The sequence below is a fragment of the Fukomys damarensis genome, unplaced genomic scaffold (assembly GCF_012274545.1).
Source record: "Fukomys damarensis isolate Sample0158 unplaced genomic scaffold, DMR_v1.0_HiC HiC_scaffold_24, whole genome shotgun sequence".
Lineage (NCBI taxonomy): Eukaryota > Metazoa > Chordata > Mammalia > Rodentia > Bathyergidae > Fukomys > Fukomys damarensis.
The window spans coordinates 47,162,397-47,182,922 of NW_022900936.1; the positions used below are offsets into that span (position 1 = coordinate 47,162,397).

General features: G+C 36.3%; 1 long non-coding RNA gene across 1 annotated transcript in view; it reads left to right on the forward strand.

Moving 5' to 3' along the window:
* The window catches only part of LOC117283271, a 21,385-nt gene extending 15,532 nt beyond the window's left edge, over positions 1-5,853 (forward strand). Inside the window, exons 2-3 of the long non-coding RNA XR_004514262.1 lie at positions 3,880-3,965; positions 5,329-5,853. This is a non-coding gene — a long non-coding RNA (uncharacterized LOC117283271). The remainder of the gene's footprint in view (positions 1-3,879; positions 3,966-5,328) is intronic.
* The last annotated feature ends 14,673 nt before the right edge of the window (positions 5,854-20,526 follow it).

Genomic DNA, 20,526 nt, shown 5'->3' on the forward strand with positions numbered 1-20,526 from the left:
TATATGCACAAGAAAGTTACCAAATAACCAGGAACACATGCTGAGCTACAATACAGCAGTGTATGAATGAGTATTTCTGGAAGTGAATATTTGGAGATCTACCATGAGGCCATTACAACCTCATGAAACACAGACTTTTACTTTAGACAGATTTAGTTTGAACTCTAACTCTCTGTCTATATGACCTTGGGAAAACCACTTAATTTCTCTGTGACTTTTTTTAAGATCTATAAATTAAGGTAATTTGAAAATAGTCTACTTTAAAAGGTGGTTGTGAAGTTAAGATTGCATACTTACTTATGTGCTTAATATGTCATCTATGTATCAGTCTTACCTATAAACTCCAGCATTTGATATGTAGTAAATTTCTACAATATAAATATTTTATCAATTGTAAGCTAGGAGTTTGGAAAGGAGCTGTTGGCCAGGATATTTACCCTCTCCATAAAGCCTTTGTGATCTTGTAGTCAGTCAGGCAAATGCTTCATGACAACTTCCATCTGGGATCTAACACCTCAGGCATGGTATCCAACAGGACCGTACAGTTAAGTGTAGCACCAAATATATTTTTGCTTACTAGCTTTTCAGATTCTTAGTGAAAATTCTTGCGTTTTTTTTTTTTTTGGTTAAATCTTTAATCATTGCAGACTTTTGGGTTTCATTGGTCAAATCTTTAATCAGTGGGGGCCGTTGGTTTCTACTGGCCAAATCTTTATAAGATGATTTTTGTCTTTTAAGAAGCTCTCAACTTTTTGGCTGTGTCCAGTTCATAAGCATTTTTAAGCCATTTGCTTTGCATCTAAACCACATGGTTATACTGTTTTCCATGCACCATAATCTCTAACCCAAAGCAGGGCACGTGGGTTTGGTGATAGTGAGTGAGCCATCCAATGACCGTTTGGTGACAGTGTCAGCCACTGCCATTTTCAAACTGCTGGCCAACTAGAGCAGGAAGTGCAGTTTGGGTAGGTGGGAAGAGGTTAGACAGGAAGGAAGCTGAGCGGTGTATTGTAACTATCAGATCTCTAATTGTATATATCTGGCCTGCCTCAGTGAATGGCAAGCCAGTGTGCAGTTTGCTTCGATGGGAATGTCAGGTTGACTGTAGCCATCCTTGAAAATGCTTCAGTGGTGGCAACTTTCTTGTATGAATTTTTCATCTTGATTGATGCACAGTGATGTACAGTTCACTTCTAAAAGCTAGTGGCTAACTTTAGTAGGATATGTTTGCATTTGGACACTAAAATAATGAACTTCTGTGTGCATTTTTCTATGCTTTATTTTATTTTTTTCCTCACTGAGTTTATTGGTACATTTTAGGTATACAGTACAGTTACATTCATCATTGGGATCTTGTACCTTTACATGATAGGTCTTGGTTCTCATTTTTCCCTTTACCCCTGCCCTCCCTTTACCCCCTCCTCCCTTCCCTATTTACAAAAACTTTATTTCAATTTTTTCATGTTCTCATTTTTTTTCCCTTATTTCCTTTCCCCCACCCTTCCCACTTCCCTACACCTTTAGCCCTTTTCTTCCTATTACACATTGTCAATTGTACTATTAGGAACTTATTTACAATTATAATTTTTCACACCGGAGAAACTATTCGGTATTTCTATGCTTTATTTTTTTAGCTTAGTCTCATTTTATTTTTATGGGATGTTGGGCTTGTTTGTAAAATCTAAGGATGGTTATAAATACTTTAAAGTATTATAATGTTATGAATGCAGGTTATTTGAAAGCGGTTTATTATTCTATTATTCCTGATAATGCTATGTGTTTTTAACAAAATTTATATTTATTTAATGCAAGAATATATAAATATTTTATCACTATTTGTGTACACTGGGAAAGCCTCCTAGAGAAGATATGACTTAGGCTGAACTACGAAGGATAAGGGAGACTTTTATGGATGAGAAAGGGAGTATTAGAGAGATTGAATTAGAAAAGTGGAAATTCAACTGTTAGTACTTTTCTTTCTCTCTCATATACCTCCAAAATGTAAAGTGCTTTTAGTTCAGGAAGGTTAAGGAAATGTAAGAGAATGTATGAAATGTTTTTTCTAATATGACTGGTAATATATTTAAAGATAGCTTCAGTTGTGGTCTAGCACTTTTAATGAGAGCAATAGTCATCAGAAAATGGATCTCAATAGAATTAGTATATCTTTTTTTTTTTTAGAAAAAATCCATAGTGTTTAAGGAGCACTTAGATATTTTAGACTGACCTGCTATGAAATAAAGTGCTGAAGTTGAGTCACAGTGTCATAGGCCGGATGACTTAGCTAACCTATTTCCTTAGGTCTCTACCCAAGACTTCAGTAAGTCCTAAATCTGATTGCAAGACAAAATCTCATGAGGAAGCATGAACTTTGCCCATGTAACCTGGAGTTCCTAGGGCAAAATCATCCACGCTCTTCCTCTGAAGGATGGTTCTGACAGTGTAGGGACGTCTTCCTATTATTTTCCTCAAGGGACAAAGGATAGTGTTTCATATTTTAGATATAACATGAGGCTTCTGTGAGATGACTAGGGCTCTGGGGTCAGAAAGTCATATGCTACAGGATAACAGAGCATAGGGTTTGGACCAGCATGGGTAATTCCTGTTTCATCATGTTTCCACTCTGATGTCAGTGACTGAGGCAGATGGTAGACTGGAGTGCTTTACGGGAACCATCTATGCATCAGATTTCCGTATGAGATAACAGAGCACATGGATTTGTTCAGGGTGGAGAGGTTTTCAGAAACGCAAGACTTTGACACTAGAACTGAGACTTTTGGGCCACTGGTCAGTGATGGTGATCCACTACCTCTGTGTTCTTGGACAAGTCACCAAATCTTTTGTGCCTCAGTGTCTCTTTCCATAAAATTGAAATTGTAACATTACCCACTTCTTAGGTTTGTCGTCCAATATATTTTGACAAAACCCAAAACATGAAAAGCGCTAATTGTAGGAAGGGTCCCCCTAGTTAGGGAAAGGATAGGATGATGGCCTCCTTGAGCTTTGTTAGAAGATGACAGAGGGAATTACTTAGGGCAGGGCCCTATGCCTCTGCCGATTAGGGTCAAGCAATCAGAAAGAGAAAGGAAAAAAAAAAAGCTAGGCTCAGGGAGGCCCCAAGTAGCACGATCAATATAACCCCTACATTAATACTTAAGCCTAGGGCCAGGGATTTAGCTCAGTTGTTCCACCACCTGCCTTGCAAGATTCCAAGTTCAATCCCTGATAAAAAAATAAATAATTACTTGTCCCTAAGCTCCCACCCATAATCATAGCCATGAAGCCAATCAAATTTCAGCAGCCTAAATGGGACAAGATATTAATAAAAAGGGAATAGGATAAAATAAAGTAAAATTTATTTTTAACCCCCCCAAAACAAAACAAAAACAAAATGGAAGCATACTTATATACACTCATACATTCCAACAAAATACATTTTCACTTTCCCAAAGCAGAAGGTATTTGAAAGAAAAAGGAGCTGCGTATAAGAATCTAGCATTATTTCCCTTTTGAATACTCCCTACCCATCCAGCGTAGTTCTGCCTCTCTCCTTTCCTCACCTCCAAATAAACTGTCTTCTTTTATTTTAAATTCTACTTGTTTGTTTCTTTTACTGACACTGGGTTTCAGATTGCTGGGAGCTGCATGTCCAGCAGAGCAGTGGCGTGACCTGGCATGTGGCGTGGTATGGTGTACACCCACCTCCAGACTGCTGTGACAAGGTTCCCTAATGGACTTAAAATGGTATATAGGTATTTGCCTTCAATATTAGAGGCTAGCTAGCAATCTTAAATCAATTTACTGGGCCAAAATCAAGGTGTTGACCGGGATGCATTACAATGGATGCTCTTTTGAGTAATATGTTTTTGCTTCTTTCAGCTTCTACTGGCTGTTGGTATTCCTTGGTCTATGGCTGAGTCACTCCTATTGCAGCCTTCACACTACTTTCTCCTCTTCTGCTCATGGTAAAATATTTCTTAGTGTCTCTTTTAGTATCTCTTGATTACATTCAAGGTCCACAGTCCAAGATAATCTCCCAGTCTTGAAAGACTTAGTCTGCATCTGCAAAAAAACTTTTTCCAGATAATACAGGCTTCTGTGCTTATGATCTGGTAGGTTTTTGGGTCCTCACTCAGTATAACAGTGTAATATTAAAATAACTTTCTTCTCTTTATCCCTTTCTCATTTATGTAGTAGACACAAATATCAATCTCACAGTCTTGAGGTCTAATCAAGTATGAGTTCTGTAAACAGTAGATGCTCACAGCAGGCTGAACTTTTTTATGTATTCTTTTCTCTGTCTCCACTATAACATACACATTCTCACATATTCTATAATGAAAGGGAGTGAAACAAATTTATATGCATTAGCACTTAAAGTTAAGGTTTCTCTTTGATTGTGGCGTAGATGTTTATGCTGCTTGTTAAGGCCACTGCAATACAGGCATTGTTTTAAAAAATAAATTTTTCAAAGCCCTGTGGTTGCTTGACCCAGTGCTGAGGAATTATTTCTCATTCCACTCCATACAGCCACATATTTCTTCTTTTGGAAGGCTTTCTAGCATGTTCTTGGAAGACTACTTAGAGAAGGAAGGAGGCCAAATGTTTTACTTTTCAATGACCTTGAGTTTACAAGGTGTCATAAAGGAGTGAACAGAGTGATTGACTAGCTGTGAAAGCCTATGCAGCAGAGTCTACCGAGTGAGTTAATTTTCCAAAGACCCCCTCGTTTTTCTGCTTTGGAAGACTATAATAGATATCTTTGTTGTCTTCATAACATCCATCCTCTCTCTGTCCACTCCAGTGATGATGAGTTAGTTTCTTAGGACTACAGAGCAGTATACATTGAATGTCTTAACACAACAGCAATTTATTGTCTCAGTTCTGGATACTAGAAGTCTGAAATGAAGGTGTTAGCAGGGCCATATTTCTGCCGCAACCTGCAAGGTAGAATCCCCTTCGTCTTTTCCTATCTTCTAGCTTATTGAGCCAATCCTTGGTATATTTTATGTTGCAGATGCATCACTTCAGTGTTTACCTCTGTTGCTATATGGCTATCTCTGTGTCTGTGTCTAAATTTGCCTTTTATTATGAGGAAATAGGGTTTAACTTAATTAGGGTTTAACTTCATAAATGCATCTTAATTTCATTACATATGCAAAAAACATTTCTAATTGAGGTCATATTTATAGGTAGTGGGTTTTAGACTATAAATACATCCTTTTGGGGAGATAAAACTTTTATTTATTTATTTAGAGAAACTATCATATTGTTATTCTCAGTGTAAGTTTTGAACAATATTTAACTGATCTCGTTTTCAATCCTGAGGAAGGACTATGACTGATTTAGCCTGAGACTCCTGTCTGCCTTCTTGGCTACTCTGCTTGCTGATGGGTATACATGAATTTCAGTCAAGACTATTGAAACAAGGACTCTTCATAAAAATCTGTTTATGTATTTATCTGGAAACCCAATATCGAATGAAGATTTAAAGACATTGAACTATGATTATGGGCTTCTGAAAATGGATAAATCCCATTGAAGAGGGCTTCATTTGTAGAGAGGACATGAATACATATAGCGAAATATGCCTTGCTAATGTGGTCCTGGCTGGTCAGAAACTGAAACCACCCCAATCTTTAGGCTTTTCTGTTATCTGTGTTAAAGAAAAGAATTCCAATTGATCCACTATATTAGATTACATGTTCTTCCAATATAAGTATCATAAGTGTGCAAGGGTAGAGTTGGAGAGAAGCCCTTATACTTTATACCTATGGCAGGTATATGAGAAATAGAAACAACTAAAATTTATTAAATGTTTACTATGTATACATCTTGGCCTATGTTTGTATTAGGTCATTTAATTGCTACAACAACCCTAAAAATATTATATCTACTATATGTTATATATATATTATATCTACTATATATTATATATGTACTATATATATATTATATCTATTTTTACTGAATTTAGCCAGTGTGGAAGTGGCACAATGGTAATTCACACTCTACATATCACCTCCAGTTCATTCTCTCAGCCACTATTTAATATTGTATCCATTTTTGCTATCAAGGCTTGTACAGAAGCAGCTTTGAGAAAGCACACCAAATATTTTTTGTTGTTGTTTTTTGAGACAGGGTCTCACCATGTAGTTGAGACTGACCTGGAATTCACTACGAGGCCAGGCAGGTCTCGAACTCACAGCAATCCTCCTGACTCAGCCTCCTGAGTGCTGGGATTACAGGCGTGTGCCACCAAGCCTGGCTCACACCAAATATTTTGTATACATACCATAGGAGAGTCATTAATGCTGCCAGCCTACACTTTCCATATTAATTGAAAATTAATATATAGCAATTTAAAATAGTACTCATTTATTGTCTTATACTTTAGGTGAATTTGGAGTACCAACAGGGTCTATGCAGTGTCTCAAAGAAATAAAATTGAATTTTTGGCTGGGCTGAGTTTCTGCATTTTTTTTTCTGAATCTTGAAATTAACTTTGAAATTCATATGAATGTTAGAATTTAGCTCCTAGAGGCTGTTGACTGATCGCAATCATGTGGCATTTTCCACAGCATGCCAACTTACTACTGCAGTTGAATCAGGAGTGACATTCCCGTCATCTCTGCCATATAACACAATTTAGTAAAGTGAGAGGTTGTCCATGATTTCACAAGTCTCCTTCACATTTAATGAAGAAAGAATTATGCAGGACACATGTACATTGAGGTAGACTTCTTGGAGCCATCTTAGATTTCAGGCCTTTACTTCCCACTACCGTCCATAATGCAAATGGGCTTAGGTAGAGGAAGCGTGACTAGATTTGTCAATGACTTCCCAAAAGAACAAAACAGAAATTTTCCATTCTTCATTGAGATGAGATGAGTGTGTGTGTGTGTGTGTGTGTGTGTGTGTGTGTGTGTGTGGTGGTGGTGTGGGGGATATGGCATCCCTACAGAACACTGTAAGAGTAAAAGATCTGGAGATGGTTGAGAATTTCTGGATTGGAAAAAGACCTCAAGCGTCAAGGTCACCCCCAACTTGAAAGTATTACCTACACGGATGTGGTTAAATTGGGCAGAAACCACCTTGCAAAATGGTTATTACAATTTGTTACAGTTCATTAAGACTGTTTTGTGAGTAACTCTATTAATGTCTCTGAATCGCCATTGCTTGTGGGGTCAGCCCTTCTAAATATAGCCTGCTGTAGAAACAAATCTTTTGCTGAAAATCTATTTGGAGTACAAGTACTTAAGCTCAACCTAAATTTATTAGCCTCAATTGAAAGAGGATTCTTAATTCTAAATCTGTTTAAAATGAGTATTAGTTAAAATAGGTTTGTTTTTCATTAAAACAGCAATTCCATGAAAGACTAACCCTAAATTACCTTTTTTATTAAGCTAGAATTTGCCTAGGAGAATGAGAGGTAAATAAGCACACTGCATTATTGAACAATTTTTATCTTTTGCTTATATTAAGTAAGCGCAGCAAGACTATCATTATTGCAAAGAAATTCACATTATTCTATTGTTAGCTTCAGGCTTAGAAATGAAAAACAATGTAAGCATTTTAGTTGTGATGTTTAAAGCTAAAACATATGATATATAACTGAAAAAACTGGTCATTTAGAGTTTTTTAAATTATTAACTGCAGTCATTTTTCTCTCTTTTATTCTATTTTGAGAAAACCTAAGAAGTGGGGGAGTTTGATTTTGTGCTGAAGTTATAAAATTAGTATTGATCATTTTGAGTGGACTTAATCTATTGAAATGTAATTTCAGATATTCGGTAATCATACCTACGTATTCTGCTGACATTCTTTCTTGATACTGGTTACACTAATGTAAATTTAAGGCTCTGTGTCTGCCACCCTCATTTTGCCTTCTCATTTTATTCTCTGTATTAAGGCTCTGGTTTTTCACCCATTCTAACTGACTGTAGTAGCTTGTTTAGAGGACCCAATTACCTCTTGCTTCTCTGAGTCTTCCTGGGCCCTATGAGAGAGCTGTTATTAGCATATCAGAATTGTGATAAATGGAAACAGCCTTTTGATACACCTACCCCCACCAGTCAGCTTTCCCGTCTCTGAGACACAATACCCAACACCCATGACTTAAGGGAAGAGACTTTAATTTGTCTCACAGATTCATAGGATTCAGTTCATCCCTGGCAACCTCCAAGGTAGAAACAGCACAACAGAGGGGTGAGGAGAACACAGATGCTTAATTCATAGCGGTAAGGTAGCAGAACAAGGGAACAGTGGCAGAGAGGAAGGGGCTAGGGATAATATTACAACACGCTCAGACACATTCAGAAAGAAGTGTGCTTTACCAATGCTTTGGGAACCTCCCAAGTAAATCAAGTTGACACAATCATACTCATCGCACTCCATCAACACACTTGTAGGCGGATCTCTAAAGCCCAAAATGCATGGCAGATACCAGAATTTTCTCCACTTGTTGTAGACCTTATTTCCACTGAACCCACCCTTGTTAATATTTTCACTTTTGTGATTAAAAATTTGAACCTATTTCTGATCCTTCTCTGTCTCAGTGATTATGTTTGATCAGCTCTCAGTGTTTAAAGTACTTGTTTCACTTAACTCATAACAAGCTGGTTGCCTGAGGTAGGAACGTGTTCTATTTTGTTCCATGGAAATAACAGCAACAACAGGCAAGGGCAGACCCAGTCCTTAAAAGAAGGGAGAACAGAGGGCATACAATAGGAAAGATGGTTTGGGTGATGCTATTCCCAAGTTAGGTAATACAGTTCAAATATCTACTTATCTAATTCCTTATGGGACACACTGTAATTTCTTAGAAATTAAAGTCATTCTTTGGACATGTTTAATTAAGGACATTTAATACTAGAAAAATATCTTTTTATTATCAGTGAGAGCTGTACTACTAGTTATAGAAATTTTTATAATTTAAGACTACATGACAAATAACTCTAATGATCAAATTCTAAGCATTAACTGATTTGAAGGTAATCCTGGTCACTGCATAATTTAGATTAGACTCGCTGGAAACAGTCTCAAAGATTATGCAAAAAGAAGATTTATTAGGGTCTGCTTTTGCAGGATGTATCTGCAAAACTGAGCAGAGGAAGAAGGTGACCCATAAAGAAGTAACTAATTAGGCATCAGCCAATCTTATATTGAGTGAACTCTGAAGTCAGGATAGCTTTTCATATTTGTCCCAAATTAAGGCAAAGAATAAGGACCTTGTATCTCCAATCTAGTAAACTATCTTGGTATTTATTTATTCATTTGAACTGGTGCTCGAACTCAGGATCGTGCACTTGTGAGGCAGGTGGTGGAACCACTGAGCTAAATCACCCCTCCCCCCCTTGCGTCTCCATTTAATCTAGTCATTTGCTTTTTTGGTAAAGCACCACAGTAGCTACTACAATACACTTTCACATAAAAAATAGAGCACAGATTACTGTAAAGTAATAATTTACCTATAATTGAACAGAAACTGAACATATTAAATTGTGTATTACTAACTATTGTTCAGAGCGTATGACATTCTGACTGTGGTCAGTGTCTCGGAAGAAAAGAGGATTTACCGACTGTTCAGGTGAGGAAATTTCTATTAAATTACTGCTACAGTGATATGAACAGGTCAGGGCACAAATAGAATTAGTATGTAGGCAGAGACTTAAAGATGTTAAATGTAGTTAATTCTCTTGGGGTTCAAATTGACACGGGGTGGAAGGAGAGTTACAAAAGCCCAAAGTGAGCTGGACTCAGAGGAAAGTCTATGCAGCAGGAGCTACGGGCTAGGAGATGTTCATCTAGGGACAGAAGTGATGTCCAACCCCTTGTTTACGTGCTGGTGCCTCCTCAAAGACCCACCTGACAGGAAGCTCACTGAATGAATCTGAAACAGGCAGTGCATAAGGATCAGTCTCACAAGGCAAAGAGCAAAGAATGGAGACATGGCAAATGGAGAATAATGAGCATAGCTCCCAAACAAAACAGTGTGCACTTCTACCCATAAAGTAAGCCCCTTCCTCTAACCGCCAGGCAGATAACCTCTAAGTAAAACACTTAATAAAGAGACTATCAGCTGAGAATCCTCCCTCTCAAGGCAGGCGAACTGCATCTGCTCATTTTTATTCCTCTTTAGAATAAGCCTAATGAAATGTTGAAAGAAAAAAAAAGTATTTTTAATTGCTAATTCTATGTTGTAACTACCAGTCCATTTTACTTGTTGGACAGGTGCCATACAAAAAAAAAAAAAAAAATGCTGTTTTTGAGAACGTGGCAATTAGAGATACTAGAGGAGACACCAGGAGAATAGCTGTAAGAAATAATTATTACTGAGCATTCAATGTGGTGTATGTGGCTTTTGCAGTATAATACCCATTAAATGATAGTCATGTGGGTAAACCTAATGCATATTTTTTCCAAATTTACCTCCTAACAGAGAAATTACCATTATAATTCTGAATGACATTATTGTAGCTATTAGTCTTTGTGTACATAATGCCCCATCCATGATGTTTACAATTTTTTCCTTGGTGTTTCTTTGAAAAGTGGCACAATTACGATATTTTCATTATGCCATGGCTTACACAGATAATTGAACAAATAAATATGTTCTTACATTCATTTTAAATGTTCCTAATATTTATGTAACTTCCTCATCTTTAGAAGAATAAAGCCATACCAAATACCTATGATTTTTTCTTTCTTCAAGAAAGGAATCACTTGAAAAATTAATAGAATTCACCAATTTAAGGTATAATCAATTATCATATTTCAATAGCATAATTAGATATTAAAAAGTAATACTAAAATAATTACAACTTTCTCATGAGAGTGGTAGTAACTATACTTTAATATTTGAAAAATTAAAATGTATTTATTATAATTTATCAATCTTTCCAATAAGCCAATATATTAATTTTAAGCAGTAAATGTGGTTATTAGGATGAGTTAAAAATTTTAACATTTTATGTGTTTTAGCATTCACCATTATTGAAGGGGCCAAAGCTAGTTAAAAGTGATATTTAGCAACTATAAGCAGACTTTCCAGAAAATATAGATTTTATTTTCACAGTAATAGAATTTTAGAATAATCTTTTAAAATAGTTTTATTTTGCCAATAAAAATATTGAATCTCAGAAATTTAAAATGGCTTTCATAGTTCTCATAGCTGGTTTCAGCAGAGGCACAATTTCAACAAGCAGTCTCCTAAACACCACCTCTGTGTTGTTTCTTTCTTTCTTTTCTTGGTATTGGGGCTTGAACTCAGGTCCTTGGGCTTGCGAAGCAGGCGGTGAACCACTGAGCTGAATCCCCAGCCCCTGTGCTGTTTCTTTCATTCAGCGTTCCCCTTTAAATGGTCTTTATACTTTTTCTTTAAATAACCAAGTTTGGTCTTTGCCTCAATGCCAAGTGTTATTTGAAGTGTTGGACACAGATGAGTAAATCACAATCCCAGCATTTACAGAAACTGACAATTTAGTAAGGGAAGCAATTATATATATGAACAATTGCCACTTATGAATCATAATATGTGTTGAGGAACACAGAGGAGAATGTTTAGTTCTCTCCCTGGCCATGGGAATTTGATTGCCTGGCCTCAGCTAAAGCTGTCTGCCCAAGTCCCTGTCCTTAGTAGGCACGGCTCCCGATTTCTTGACACTCTTTTGTGTTGATTTTTGGTATTTTCCTGCCATTCCCATCAGTCCTATTTTCAGCCTTATTACATCTGTAGTAATTACTGCTTATGTCCTTTAAATAGTAATACACAAACTATTTGCTACTGCAGAAAGTAGAAGTTCCTTCCTGAAGAGGAGAGGATACTCACAAAACTTACTTCTTCTTCAATGTGCTTTCCAAAGGATTAGTTTGTTCTGCTTTCCCCATTCTTCCCTAACCTCTAATCCAACTCTGAACTGGAGAATGTACTTTCAGTGATACCACTTGAAGGTTACATTCTACTCATCCGTGGCATTCATGAGCATGACAGAGGCCCTCAACTCGTTGCCCCAAAGATGTGTCACACACTAGGTATAACTGCTTTTCTTTCCACTTCCATGTAAAAGCTCATATAGTATAAAGCGAAGAGAATAAGAGTGATAGAAATAGATATTTCATGATTATTTACATAAAGTTATGGAAACAAATATGAACAGACTAACTCCCTTAAAGTTGGCTTCTTCAATAATAATCAACCGGCACCCAAGGTCATGTCCAGGGAACCTAAATATACCCCTCCTCAGTAAGTTTTCTTTAGTTTCAGGGATACCATATCTCTCCTATACTTAATAAGAGACTAATGGAACTTCATTTCTTCTCTTAATCCACTGAAAGTTTATTTTCTCAAAGCTGATCTTTGGAGCCCAAATGATCTTCCAAGCTTCTCCAGGAAATCACTCATATTTTCAATTACTAGGGATCACAGGGTGGGCATAAACAGTGTCACAATTTGGACCTTGAAAGACTCCCCCCCAACTACATAAATGATGTCAATACTAATTTTGAGTATAAGGGAGACTTGCACCTTTGAAATGGACACTGGGACTTACTTGAGAAAGCGCTTGCCTTTAACTTCTACAGCTACATGTGATAGAAATAGTGGGAGCTACCATGCTACTTCCATGCTGGTCAGCCCACTTTTCCTTTTCCCGTTGAGGACTGTATGTACATAGGTAATTCATGGGTTCCCATGTTTCAAAGCCCCTTTTAAAGGAGGATGAGCATTTTAGAAGTCTTAAAAGTACACTGACTTCATTAATATCACCTATGATCCACACGATCATGCTGCTAGTTATGCAGTCCTATTTGCTTGTTCAGGAGAGAAAGCAGCGGCTTTGCTGGATGTGCATGAACTTTCTTTTCCTTTCTTTTTGGTGCTGAGGATCAAACTCGGGACCTTGAAATTTCGAGGCCAGCAGTGGAAACACTGAGCCAAATCCCCAACCATGCATGAACTTTCTATGAAGAGAATATATCACATGCATGTACCGAAGAGAAACAGCCTTTTATTCAACTGTTCCTTCACCTATTTTCTCAATTTTCTCTTAAAATTTTATGACCATTTCCCTAATGTTCTGTGGCTTTGCACTGTTGGCCTAATTTAACTATCTTTCCTTTTTGACTGAAGTCTTTTAGATGCTTAAATGCAAAATCAATGCTTGATGACAGATACTTTGTGTTCATTTAATATGTGAATTATATTCTTGCCTTTTTAATAGATGAAGTATTTATCATCTGGAGCATCTTCATTTCCTGTTTCATCACTGATATTCTCAATTCTTCTTCACTGTTCTCTTTCTTTCCTGACAGTAGGTGAAATTTCATTTATCATTACTTTATATTTTAAAGTCTGTCTGTGCCATTAGTTGGCATTTTGAGTGTTCTTAAAATATATCTTTACTTAAAGTATTCTAAAACTTAAGAATATTTCAAACATATTTCCTTTTCAATTTCATGCCTCCCTTTTATTTTGCTTCTATAAGCAGTTTGAGAAAATTGAAATGTGACTGCAATTCTGTAATTATTCTTTTGGAATCTAAACCTACTCAAATTAAGACTTGTAACTCAAGGTAGGTCAGAAATGGATGGATATATACATACATTTTGTTATTGTTTAAAAGTAACAAATTGATGAGTTCTACTTAAGGATATTATACTATTATATAAGCGTCAAGATACCAGGTCTTAGATCATGGCTTTCTTTTTTTAAAAAAATTATTTTTATAAGTCACACATGTGTAAATACAGAATAGTTTCTCTGGTGTGAACAAACTGTAATAATACATAAGATCCCTATAAGATAACTGACATTGTGAAATGGGAAGAAAAGGGCTAAAGGTGTAGGGAAAGTGGGAAGGGTAGGGGAAAGGTAATAAGGGAAAAATATGAGAAAATGAAAAAATGGAAATAAAGTGTTTGTAAATGGGGAGGGGAGGAGGGGGTGAAGGGAGGGCAGGGACAAGGGGGAAAAATGAGAATCAAGACCTGTCATGTAAAGGTACAAGATCCCAATGATGAATGTAACTGTACTGTATACCTAGAAAGTACCAATAAACTTAATGAAAAATGTTTTTTTCCTTTTATTGAGCTTATTGGTACATTTTAGGTGTACAGTACAGTTACATTCATTATTGGGATCTTGTACCTTTACATGATGTATCTTGGTTCTCATTTTTTCCCCATAGGTCATGATTTTCTGATAGTGAGCTGTGTGTCTTTGGGCAAGTTACTTATATTCTCTGACACTGTCTCTTCTGAGTGAATTCAATTTTTGTTTTGTTTTGTTTTTTAAAGTTTATGACTCTATAAAAGGAAAAAAGTTTTGGTTTCACATTGTAGCAATTGAAAATAAGATATAGGAGAGAGGACAGAAAGATCATTATTATTTTTTAAAATTTCATCCCCTTTGCCTTGCCCCTCGCCCCACTCCCTTCATCTCTGGATCCCCTTTCCATCTTCCCACTTCTATTATCTACCGTCTATTTTGCTCTTTATATTTTAGGCTTCTCAATAATTTTTTTTCGTTTTTTATCGGTACATTTTAGCTATACAATATAATGATATTCATCATTGGAAATTTGTAGCTTTACATAAACTATCTTGATTATTTTTCCCTTCCCTGTCCTCCCTTCAACCTTCCCTATTTAAAAAGACTTAGTTTCCATTTTTTCCTTTTTTTATATTAATTTCATTGCCTTCTTTAATTTCCCCAACCCCTCTCACTTCTCCTTCCCCTTTGGACCATTTCTTCCTATTTCACATTATCAATTATACATTTTGATCCTTATTTACAGTTTTAGTTTTTCACATCAGAGAAACTATTTGGTATTTACACATGTGTCCTATTTATTCACTTAACAGTATAGCCTCAATGTACACACATTTAGCTATAAATGTCTCCATTTTCTTGTTCTTTATGGTTTTTATAAACAGTCTCCAGCTGATGGGACACTGGGCTGCTTCCAAATTTTAACTATTACACACTGTGCTGCTATAAACATGGCAGTGCATATATCACTGTGGTATGATTCTTTCAATTCTTTTGGTAAGATACCCAGCAGAGGAATAGCTGGGTCAAATGGGACCTCTAATCCTAGCTCTTTGAGGTATCTCCATAATGGTTGCCATAGTGGTTGCACAAGTCTTCACACCCACCAACAATGAAGAAAGGTTCTTTTTCTCCCACAACCCCTACAGCATTTGCTGTTGGTTGATTTCTTGCTAGCAGCCATTCTTTCTGGGGTGAAGTGGAATCTTAGAGTTGTTTTCATCGGCACCTCTCAAATGCACAGTAATCTTGCACATTTTTTGTGATTATTTGCTGCTTTTCTTTCTTTGTCTGAGAATTTTCTGTTCATTTCAGTTGCCCATTTTTGGATTGGGTCTTTATATTTGGGGGGATCTGATTTTTTTTTGAATTCTTTATATAGTCTACATAGTAGACCTTTGTCTGTGGAACAGGCGGTAAAATTTTTTCCCACTTTGTGACTTGTCTCTGATCTTGGTTGAGTGCATGGTTAAAGATAGAGGCCTAGTTTTAATCTTTGGCAGTTGAAATCCAATTTTTCCAGCACCACTTATTAAAGAGGCTATCTTTCCTCCAGTGAAGATGGTGGGATCCTTTGTCAAAGATGAGGTAGATGAATATGTCTGGAGTTGTTTCTGTATCTTCTAATCCATTCCAGTGATCCTCAGGTCTGTTTCTTTGCCAGTACCATGCTGTTTTTGTCACAGTGGCTTTGTAGTATAGTTTCATGTTGGGGATTGTGATACCCCCTGCCTTGTCCCTATTGCCTAGAATTTCTTTTGCTATTGTAGGTCTCTACTAGTTCCAAATGAATTTTTGGATTGTTTTCCATAGTTCTGTGAAATATATTGTTGGGATTTCAGTCAGGATTGCATTGAATCTGTATAGCAGTTTTGGATTTATGGCCATTTTAACTTTATTAATTCTTCCTACCCAGGAGCAAGGAATGTCTTTCCATTTTCTTATATCCTCTTTGATCTCTTTTTCAGAGTGCTGTAGCTTCCAATGTAGAGGTCTTATGCTTCCTTCTTTAGACTGATTGCTACACAATTTCATTTTTTTTGGTACCGGGGATTGAACTTGGGTCCTTGTGCTTGCAAGGCAGGCAACCGAACAGCTGAGCTAAATCCCCAGCCGTAACAATTTCATTTTTGATGCTATTGTGAAAGTAATTGTCTCTCACTGATTCTTTTATTTGTGTACAAGAAAGTTACCGATGTTTTAGTGTTGGCGTTGTATCCAGCTACTCTACTGAATCTGTCAGTTAAGTCTAGAAGTCTTTTGGTTGAGGTTTTGGGTCTCCTAAGTAGGGTATAATATCATCAGCAAATAATGACAATTTATTCTTGAATACAACATTAAATTGCCAATCATATGAATGCTTTGATTGACATACCATTACCCTGAGAGTTGTATTTGGAGTAAAGAGATAGAATAAGCCCCCATTAGCTCTGATTCTTTTCTTGTTTGCTTTATTCTCTACATTTCAAATGTGAATGACAATTCATTATTTTATCAGAGAAAGTCATGAAAAAAATTAGCAAAAACATCATACTGTACATTGGAAAATAGAAGTAACAAATAATGGTGTATTTCTGCCATTAAAATTACCTCCATAACCTTTACCAGAAATAGCATTTGAGAGTAGAAGAGAATTAATATTCAGTAATTGTTGAATCCTTATTTAAATGTGACTTTCAAATATCTTTCTCAAGAGGAGCACTTAAAAAGACCTATCAAAGCAATATTGCTAATAATCTGACAAGGGACCTGGGCAGTAGGTTAAGAGACTCACCTCCCATTAATTAGGTGAGGGAATCACAAAATGTTAGGAGTGTACCTGAGGCCAGCATTCATTTTCAGAAGTTATCTATCCATGATTGAAATGCTGTGGGCGTTATCAAATAGGAGGCAGACTTTGTGGAGATGGGAAGGGAATATGGGGAAGGAGAAACAGACAAGGTAGGGAATAAAACTGATCAAGATGTGATATATCCATATCAGTTCCCCCAAACAAATGTAGTTATTATGCATCATAAATATATACTAATAAAAACTTAAAAAGAGAACATAGGAGAAATTAAATAGCATTCATAAACCTCTAGCCAAAGGAAGGAAAAGAATCCTAAGTGTAGCTTTGGAGAAAGAGTAATTATTTTCCCTTTACATGCTTAAAAACAATGTGTGCTTGCACTCTGTGTATACTGTGCAACACATGAACATTTAAGTAATCATTTTGCATTAACTGGAAGGCAAAGCATTTGTCTCTCTGTGTGTGGTATATCTGTCTTGGAAGTGGTAGAACAAACTGTGTAGGGAGTAGTTTCTAAGGAGTAGCACTTTTCCCAATAGTTCTGGCTTCTGTTTCCAATCACTGTTTCACCTTTTGTCTGCAGCACTCATGGGTCATTAATAAAGTCTTCCCTCATTACCTTGCCCAGTGGTCCTCCAGGCACTTCAGAGAGGTGCTCAGAGTACTTAAGCCTTTGGCATTGGCTCTATTGATCCATTCAGTCATCAGGGAGATGTTTGAATGGAGAGAATGAGAAATGAAGCAAAAAGAGTAGCTGAAAATAGCAGGCCCCTTCTCTGGCAATGAGGAAGTCTGGCTAGATCTTTCAGGATCAAATTTTTTGCCAGAGGCATCATCATTTTATGCAGTGAGCTAGAGCTAAACAATTTGACCACCATATGTAAATTTATAAATATTTCCCCCACTGATAGTTTTGTATCAGAGTAAAGTCTGATTTTGCAGAAGTTATCATTTTTAAACTTTGAAAAGTCTATCAAATATATCAAAGATTGAAATTCAGCAGCATTATTTTGAAAGACATTTGTAAATAAGTTACCTGTAAAACCTTATTTAAGGGAAGACGTGCTGCAAAGATTCACTGAATAAGAAAATTACTTCAGCAACATCTTCTCCATCCTGAACATGGCGTCACCTTGTATACAGCATCCTCTTTCCTATCTTCAATCCCCTGTTAAAGCATCATCCTCATTTGCAGAGCTCAAAGGCCTTTTATTTCAATAAGAAAGAAGAAATCCTTTCTGGTCAGTTGAATACTTCTCATGTTTCTTATGTTTTGTGGAGAAATCAGATCGGTGTGAATCTAGAGGTTAAGAGGTATTTCCCATTACTTTTATGCAAGTGGCACAACAAATTTTCTAACAAGGCTTTGTGGCCATGATGACAGAGATGCTCATGAGTAAGAAGTCAGGAGATCTGCAGAATATTTTTCTTGTATCAATTTAAAATGGCTTGAATCCACGACAGATCACTTCATACTGGTCTACAATCTTAATTAACAATCACAGGATGTCTTTCATTGTGAATCAAATAGGCCTAAAATAGGATTGTAGTAAATTTAGGGAACACCTCATTTATTTCATTTTTCTACAACCAGATTTTTATCTGCTAACACTTTTAAACTCAACAAGACTCTTTTTTACCAAACTGTAGTAAAGTTCTTCCAAGTTCTTCTGATGTGAATTTCTTAGTCTAATTTTTGCAAAAACATCGCTGAGTCAGTTTAGAGACAATTCCACACTTTCATAGCTTTTTTAATAATTAATTTTATTAGTACATTTTATATGCATAATGATTACATTCATCAAAAGAAATTTAGACCTGTAGATAATATACCTTGAATCTTCCCTTTTTCCCATTCCCCTCACCACCCTTCAACCCCTCTTGCTCTCCTTATTTAGAAAAGCTTTGTTTTCATTGTTTCCGTCTAAATATTTTTTCTCTTTCTACTTCCTCCCTCTCCCCCTCCACCTTTCCTTATTCTCCTTATTTGGATATTTTCTTCCTACTTCCCAGAATGTGCAACCCATTTTGGTCCTTATTTACTCTTTTATTTTCTCATACATAAGAAACACTATGATATTTAAATGCGTGTTCTATTTATTTCACTTAAAAGAATGGTCTCAAGGTGCATGCCTTTACCAAAAAATATCTCCATGGTATATAGAAAACACATATTCTTTATCCATTCATTGTTGATGAGCATCTAGGCTGTTTCCAAGATTTAGCTATTATAGATTTTGCTGCTATAAACATAGGTGTGCACATACCTCTAGGGTAAGATGCTTTTAACTCCTATCAAGGAGTTACCAAGAGGGGGACTAGCTAGTCAAATGGACCTCTAGTTTTAGTTCTTTTGTGGAATCTCCATACTGATTTCCATATTGGTTGCACCACTTTACACTCCCACCAATAGGAGGGAAAAGTCCTTCTTTTCCCACAGCTTCACCAGATTTTATTATTGGTTAATTTCTTGATGATAGCCACTCTTTCTGGAGTGTGATGGAATCTGTGTTGTTTTAATTTGCATTTCTTAAATGACCAGTGATATTGAACATTTTTCATATATTTATTTTGTGTTTGTAGTTCTTCATATGAGAAGTGTCTATTTATTTCAAATGCCCAGCTTTGGATTGGTTCTTTAAATTTGGGGGTTCTAATTTATTTGAGTTATTTTTATATACTAGATATTAGTCCTTTGTCTGAGAAAAGCCGGTAAAACAAATTTTCCATTCTGTGAATTGTCACTTTACTCTGTTGGTGGTTTATTTTGTTGTGCAATAGCTTTCTAGTACAATGAGATCTCAGTTGTTGAGTCTTTGTTATGTTTCCTGTAGGGTTGGGGTTTTGTTTATAAGGTATTTGTCTACACCTATGCCTTTAACAATCTTACTTATCTTATTTTCCAGCAGAATGCTTCTATTTTAATATTTTGATCTTTGATCTATTCTGATGTAATGAAGTGTATGATGAAGGATAAGGGTCTAGATTCAATATCTAGCAAGTAAAAAGTCAGTTTTCCCAGCAACATTTATTAAAGAGGCTATCTTTCTTCCAGTGAGGGTGTTGGGCCCATTTGCCAAAGATAAGGTAGTTAGGTATGTTTGGAGTTACTCTTGCATCTTCTATTCTATTCCATTTACCTTTGGGTTTTTTGGCGGGGGATATATCGTGGATTGAACTCCGGTCCTTGCACTTGCAAGGCAGGCCACCGAATCGCTGAGCTAAATTCCCAGCCTTGGGTCTTTTTAAAAAAAATTTTCAGTGCTATGCAATTTATATCATGACAGCTTTGTTATATGATTTCAAACTGGGGATTATGATGCCCCCTGCTTTTCATTTGCTGCCAGAATTGTATTTGCTATTCTGTTTCTTCTGGTTCCATATGGATTTTAGGATTTTTTTTTCTATTTTTTTCTAGTTCTGTGAGATATGCTGTTGGTACTTTGATGGGAATTGAATTAAATCTGTACAACAGTTTGGATGTGTGGCCATTCTCACTATATTAGTTCTGCCTATCCAAGAACATAAAATGAAATGATATCCTCTTCAATCTTCTTTTGCAGAGTGCTGTAGTTTTCAGTGTATGGATGTTTCGCATCCTTTGTTAGATTGATTCCTAAGATTTTTAGTAAGAGCATCCCTCCAGCTTTAGTACATCCTCTCAAGAGTTTTATATCTAATGACC